Source organism: Haemaphysalis longicornis, unplaced genomic scaffold (assembly GCF_048455015.1).
Source record: "Haemaphysalis longicornis isolate Haplotype H1 unplaced genomic scaffold, Haemaphysalis longicornis Haplotype H1 scaffold_76, whole genome shotgun sequence".
Classification (NCBI taxonomy): domain Eukaryota; kingdom Metazoa; phylum Arthropoda; class Arachnida; order Ixodida; family Ixodidae; genus Haemaphysalis; species Haemaphysalis longicornis.
In genome coordinates, this window is record NW_027526436.1 from 861,103 (window position 1) to 868,185 (window position 7,083).

The 7,083-nt window shown below is 47.1% G+C and overlaps 1 protein-coding gene and 1 long non-coding RNA gene across 2 annotated transcripts in view; one reads left to right on the top strand and one right to left on the bottom strand.

The window, feature by feature from the left end:
* Positions 1-7,083, top strand: part of LOC144148097 (prestin-like) — a 246,147-nt gene that overhangs the window by 156,884 nt on the left and 82,180 nt on the right. The gene's annotated exons all lie outside the window — the stretch shown is intronic.
* Positions 2,405-7,083, bottom strand: part of LOC144148099 (uncharacterized) — a 36,977-nt gene continuing 32,298 nt past the window's right edge. The window contains exon 3 of the long non-coding RNA XR_013317974.1: positions 2,405-2,571. This is a non-coding gene — a long non-coding RNA (uncharacterized LOC144148099). The remainder of the gene's footprint in view (positions 2,572-7,083) is intronic.

The window sequence follows — 7,083 nt, forward strand, 5'->3', positions numbered from 1 at the left end:
TCTCTCTCTCCCTCTCTCTTCTTATCGTCGTTGTACACACGTATTTTGAAAGAACGCCCTGGCAGCAAGCCTTCGGAAATAAACAAACAAAGAAACAAACCCACAAAAAACCAAACAACCAAACAAAAACGCTGGAATGACCTTATGCATGAAGCCTATTCATAAAAAGGAGAAAAATGGGCTCACGAAACATTCGAAACTCATTTTCGTGACAACCATCAGACAGAGTATACACGATTACGCAACGTTACCGCAGTCCTTCCTTGATGTATCGTTCATGTCGTTTTCTCTTCTGATCTGCCGTAACAATAACCCCCTCACCTTCCTGGGCTACTATATACCTCAACAGCATCCGTCCGGGCGGGCGGGCGGGCGGGTTATGTAAGGGACTTCCAGTGGCAACCAACCCCACCCACTCCATATGTGCTCGCTTATCAATCCATTGTTCCAATCCTTCATTACTCCACAAACGACCAATCTTTTTCTCGGTGCTCTCATTGCTGCTGCATATACAATTTCCGCAGCAACCACAGCGACCGCGTAGGCAAACACGGAAGTGTTTTGGTCGCGCCCGGCTTGTTGGCGTCTGCAGTAGCACGGTCGATGTTTTCGCAAAAGAAGTCGTCAACAAACAAAATGTAACAATTGTTACTGTGCAGAGCACACGGAGAATCAGCTCCACAGTTTCCCCATTGCTCTGGAAAGCGGCGCTTGGATTTTTTTTTTTCACATCCTAGCGTATGTAAGCATTGCGAGTTAAAGTTCTTTCTTTATTCGCTCGACATCAATATCCATTCAATGCACACTGTTCGTCGATGCAACCGATCATTGCGGATTTTATTTCTGCTCAGCAGCTGTGTTAGTGGAAGGTCGCTGTATGGTACCGCCAAAGCCTCTGGCGTGACGATGATACGCGCTATCATGAAATCTGAACAGTATGAACGCTGCGATCATGTAGGTGAAAGTTACGCATTTTTTTTCTTTTTTTAAAACTACATCACAAAGTAATCTCTAACGTTCTTACGCCTTCAAGACTGGGACTAAATATTTTTTCATTGTGTAAGCACGCGTCAAAATTAGTCGATGCGTGTTAGAACAACCAACTAACCTACTTCAAGGAAACATTTGTTAAAGAAGTGGTACATATCAATGCCGTACTGTCCTTACGTTACTGCACTAACGTTAAGTAACAACTGCCATGGATTCACTAAAACGTTATAGGTTTTCAACACAAAAATGACTAGCTTTGTTATTCTGCGTCAAGGTTGCATCTTCCCGGCTACTTAAACCTCGGTAGTTTGCTGCAATTAAAAAGCGCATTTATTTCTAGCTACACTTTTTGTTCCCTGATTCAATCGGCTGCAAAGTAGTCCTACCAACTTCGCTTCGCAAACTAATGCCGTCATCTACGCCATGGCTGCATCTTGAGGTTTACTAAGCCCTCAGCACTTTGCTGCCATTAAAACGCGCATCTATATTGAGCTAAACTATTGTTACCCTATTCAGTCTGCTGCAAAAGATATAGTTTCTTGGAATTTGTCTTGGCGACCAATGACGTCACCCGCAACTTAACACAAGCATACTAAAATGGCGTGAGCCTGCACCTATCGTGTCCAAGGAGGATTTACAAGAACTTCCGACACACAACATTACATTGGTTGTCCTTGATCGTAATAAATCGGATGTCTGTTCCCCGTGAACTGGCTGTGATGCCGGCGACATCATCTGCTGCATACTTCTGAAGTCTCCGCGCCATAAATCACAAAAGCCGAATTTGTGTTTCGTATATGCCAGACTTAAATCAGCGCCTTTACGATATTACAGTCATTACCAAATAGGCACGTCATTTCCACCGGAGGGCCTTTACGCAGACAAATTTTGAATTCCTGGTATCCTTCTAGGAGATTCGCCCCCACAACGCTTGTCCACCATCTTGAATCCACCGTACAAACAGCTGTAATCTTCTAACCTGAAAACCAGCGCGCACGCGCGTGACGTCACAATCTTTTCGAGGTTGCGCATGCATGGCGGAACAGTTCCGTGACGGCGGCGTCGCTTCCCCAGGAACTTCTGTTCGGTTTCCTGTCCCGCTATCGGTGCAACGATCGTTGAACGTCCTCCGTGGTTCCTCGCGACGTTTTTTTCCTCTCCAGGGGTGCTTGGTGCCTTCCGTGTACGGGCATTTCTTTGTACGCGTTCAACGACCACACCGCGAAAGTTGTGTTTGGTCCTAGAACAGTATTCACTGCGCTGCGGTCACAGCGTTTTGCACCAATATATAAACCCTTTCATCCGTTAGTCTTTAATAAGATCAGAGCATGTTCTGGGCTGTGTTGCGCGTGCGCGGTTACATCTTCCTGTTGACTGCGCCAATTGTAGGGCTGCTAGCACAGCCCACTGATGAAATGGAAGCTCCCAGGAGGAAGAAAATAAAGAGGTCTATACTAGAGGGTAATCCGGCGCTAATGTCTAGGCGAGGTGTGCATCAGCGAGGATGCCGTAATGTGCCAAATACGAGCGTTCCACTTGTCCTTCGCATGGCTCTTCAATAGGCTGAAAAGTTGTCTGTGGCTGCAAAAAAAGAAAAAAAACACACTATTATTGCAAAATACTATTTAAAGTTGGTTTATGAATAAGAGAATTGAGCTTCGAAGCGTGTATGTCAGGGAATTTTCAGAAGTTTCATTCAAAGTGAACATAGAAAAAATGTTACCTTTTTTGTTGATTTTGGCTTAGAGCGCGAAAAGAAGCCACGTGGCGAGCCCAGCCAAGTAGGAGAGGAACGTTGCCAGCTACTACTGCGGCGCTCGCGACGGCAGGTGATTGCATCGACGGATTTCTGTCTAGTATATACTGACCAGAAACTCTGCGGTAAATAGCTCGTCAAACGTCCTCTGTGGTCCCTCACCATGTTTTTTTTCCTTTTAAAGGTGCTGGTGCCTTCCGTATACAGTCATTTGTCTCTACGCGATCCACCATACCGTGAAAGTGGTGTTTAGTCCCAAACCCCGCCGTGGTCGACAGTCTCGGAGGCGTGTACACCCAAGCGCAGGGGTGGTAATGGTGATAGCCTGTGAATGCGCGTACCTGGTCGCGAAAGAGCAGCCCTTCCTTCCTGAACTTTCTGTTTCCTGTTCTCTCTCCGCTGTCAATTTTTCTTTTGTTTCTTCCGGCTGCTTTTTTCTCCTGCCTGACTTTCTTGTTTTTATTGCTCGGCGCTTGCGTCGACGATTCCGCATCCGGCCACTCATGCGCATGTTAAGTCGCGGTTTTTCGTAACACGCCAAAGAAACAGAACGAGCAACTGCGTTCAGAGCGTAGTACACGAACAGAAGTCAACACTGAAGAATCGGTGCCAACACTTTGTTGTTGCGAAAGGTATGGTCAAATTATTTTTTGGGCATGGCTCCCTCTGTGGTTCCCAATATTGTTGCATAGCTGGGCGTGATTAGCAGTTAATTATGAAGCTTTCTCCACAACGAGACACGTATACAGCGGTTGTCTAGCTCTTTATCTTTCTGTATTTTTGCTAACTCATCGTCTTCGGCGCGAGTTCCCTGTGCCCTCCAATGATGCAATCATAAAAAATAAATAGCAGCTCATTCGAGACATCAGAATAAAAATCAAGAAGCTAATTTAGGTCTGAATGCTTGTGGCTTTACTTTGAAAGACATCTTCATTTGTATTAAAACCGGCTACACGTGCAATAAAATACTTGATGCGAGAACATTTTGCACTCACAAGCAGACACGTGCGCGGCGAGGAGCCATGCGACACATATCGGCACTCTTTCGTAGTACTTGGAAGGGTACACTTGAGATGAGTATATCCGCGTGCTTCTACGTGAACTCTTTCTGGAGTAGTGATATAATTTAAGGGCAATTGGTGGGTACTACATAAATAATAAATCAGAGTAGCCGTGCTTTTCTACAAAGATGTGAGGATATCGGCACATGGCATTACTTTCGGGACTGATTACTCTAAATCTGTCTGCAAAAATTCCAGCATCTTCTTCGAGTAAGTGTTTGAGGTAAACGCTTGCTTCGGGTTCACTGTTACGTTTAGGCGGTAGTCCTCCTTCGATGCAAGAGAAATCAAATGTAACACCGTGGAAGCAGTTTTCGACAACGAGCTACTCACAAACCGTGAAGTGTTTGTTCATTTGGATAGTTTTCTCCCAGTCTGAGCATTCAGAGTAACACATCGATGCTTGCGAAATATTGCGTGTCAAAAATGCCTCTCTGTGACACGTCAAGGTTATAACCTTTCTGAGATATGGTTGAATGGGATGGAAACAGTACTTACAATGATAGGAACACAACTTTGAGGAAAATGAGCGCAAAAACTGAGCTTCACGAGTGCTACTGAACCACTGCGTGTGATTTCTTAAGTCCGCAAATATGCGTGAAAGTTGCTAAGCAGTATTAACACTTATAATATGGAAAAGGAAGACTCGGGTTCGAAGTAGGGGGATAGGGTGATAGAACTAGTAGGAAGATCAATATACCGGCAAAACAATATAGGCTGCTACCGAAAGTTAGTTCTCCATGGGCGCCGTGAATTGAAAAGTGAAAAAAAAAAATGGCTGCGGCTTAGCTCAGCTAATTTCGGATATGCAAAGCAAAAGCTTGGCTTAGTCTGGTTGATTCTTGGTTTCACTTGGTTAGCCTTTGATGTCACTGGATTGCCGACCATGGCTCAAAGCCGTTCGGTCCGTGCTACGCTCACAGAAGGAGGCCCGGCAAACGCGGCGTCTATTGACGACGAAAGCGGCGTTCCTCTTCGCCGGGCGCGAGGCGAGTCACGTAGCCCGAGACAACCCAGCTGCGCATGCGTGGAACGCTGCGGGCGTGGTCAGCTGCCGATCAGCTGATCAGCCGCAACGGCGGTGGCGGCCGCCGCTCATGGTTGAGCAGAAAGACCGAAAACGGGGCCTTCAGCGCCGACAGCTGGCCCGGCGAGTCACGCGATGCGCTTTGAGGGGTGTGTCGCCGGGGTTGTGTCTCCGGTCAAAACGGGAACTTGCGCATCCGTGGTGAAACCGCTTGACGAAAGTAGTGAAGCTGTGCTTTAAAAAAAAGAACAGACGTACCAGAATATCAGTAAAATGAGACGAGCGGAACCGCAACCCGCCATCCACCACATGTTGATACTGCCTCAACTAACACGACCAATATCTCATAAAAGTGTAAACTCCACGCAAAAAACTTACAACCGCGGAGTGCAGGTCGGAGAACAGGTGCCTGTCGCCATATCCTCTTCGTTGTTGTCAGTTCCTTGTGCAGTGTACACTTTTTGTCAATACGCCTTAACTACCAATGCAAGTATAGTCCGCGTAATACGACGAATACACAAGCACCTCCTCAAGAAGTAATACCAACAGCTCAATAACACAGGCGTTTCTCGTCTTGCTGTTTGCGAAAGCTTCGTATCACGCTGTCTACAGTCACGGTACAACACGTTGTCAACCCGTCGCGCTTCCAGCGGTAGTGCTCCGCTACTGTGGGTCCTCAAGAGGTATCCTGACCACAGATAGCATGCAATTTGTCAAGCTGGCGGCAATGCATGGAATCACCAAGATCCAATGCATTTCGTGTCGGGATAATACCTCCGTACTATATATCCTTTAATCTGCTCGCCATGCTCGGAGGCTATAAAAGACAATTCGGCAATCTCAAAATCACGCCCCTGCGGGCTCCGCGCGCTCTATTTTCGTGCTCCTCGCTTGAATGATCTTTCACACCTGCTAGCGTCATGGTCGCCGAATGCCCTCCCACGAAGGAGCGAGCTAGTTTTAAATCAGTCCACTAGGAAGCTGTCACTTTGTGTGACAGAGGAATTAAAATTGCTTCCCGTACTGTGTCCCTTCTTCCGCCTTCACATTGCTTAAACTACGCAGGGAGCAGTAGGTCTTGGCACTTACGCTACGGAAGTCGAACTACGTCGGCGTCAACCCAGGCTTGCACTTAACGGACGGGTGAACTTGCCAATCGCCCAGCAATCTAGAGTGCTCACGTGGTAATATTTCGCTGACTACGCGCTGCATCTCTCGAGAGGTGATGCCGTCTAAACGTTTGAATAAATGCACGTCACTTTGGTCTAGCAAGACGCATTGCGTATCCGTCTAGATGCGCCGTCAAGATCGCGTCTCTCGGACAAATCAGAGTGGAGACGCTAGCGTTGCGGGCGCGAGCGGAGCAAACTCGGACAGCTAACAATAGGTACCTGACCCAAAAAGCAAGAATACCGCGAAGCGGACGCAGCCTTCAAGAATCATCGCTGCCTTCTCATGGGGTGACGGGGAAAAGAAAAAGAGTAGAAAGTTGTCGAAAAAAAAAGCGCTTGAGCAGCACGGTATGCGCTTTCATCACGCCGGAAAAGAGGGAGAGAAAAAGAACAGCTCGTGATAGCGTTTTCGCTCGCTATCACGAGCTGTTTTTCTTTCTCCGCACAATCTCTCAACAACGGACATCTCTGCAGTTCCCTGCATCTTGCTCCTGTTTTTTAAGGGAACGGGTGGGCTAGAGGATGTGGCGACAATAAAGCCGGCCCACACCCTCCTCTCCGAATTTTTTGTGATTTTACTTTGTTGCCCCTGTGTAACGTCGTTACACAAAAGAGGTGCTTTCGGAGGTGGTTCACTCGAAAGGCTTAGCGGGCTACGCGTTTGCTGACCGTTGGCAGAGTTGTAAGCCCTTTTGTTCGAAACCGCCGCGCGCAAGTGTAATGGTTTCTCCTTACATGCGCAGCCGCTGCTGCATTGCACTCCTGGGTGTCTTGTTTGTCGTTTATAGTTTTCTTTTTTACGTTTACTTGCTTCAAAAGAAGCTGGCACCGTCGCTCGTGTCACGGGGCAGTTGAGATGGACGAGTTGTGCGTTCTGCTTTCACTTTGAACGGAAGAGGAGGGAGATTGCGCTGCTGAGAGGGAAGAATGCAGGAGGCCCGCTGAGGGTGAAACATAAAAAAAAAAAACAAAAGTCACAAGAATATGAAACATAAGAAAAAAACAAAAGTCACAAGAATAACAAGAGCAAGGTAATTGTCCGCCGTTGGCAAGCTCTGCTGTTTCCTTACTCTTTTC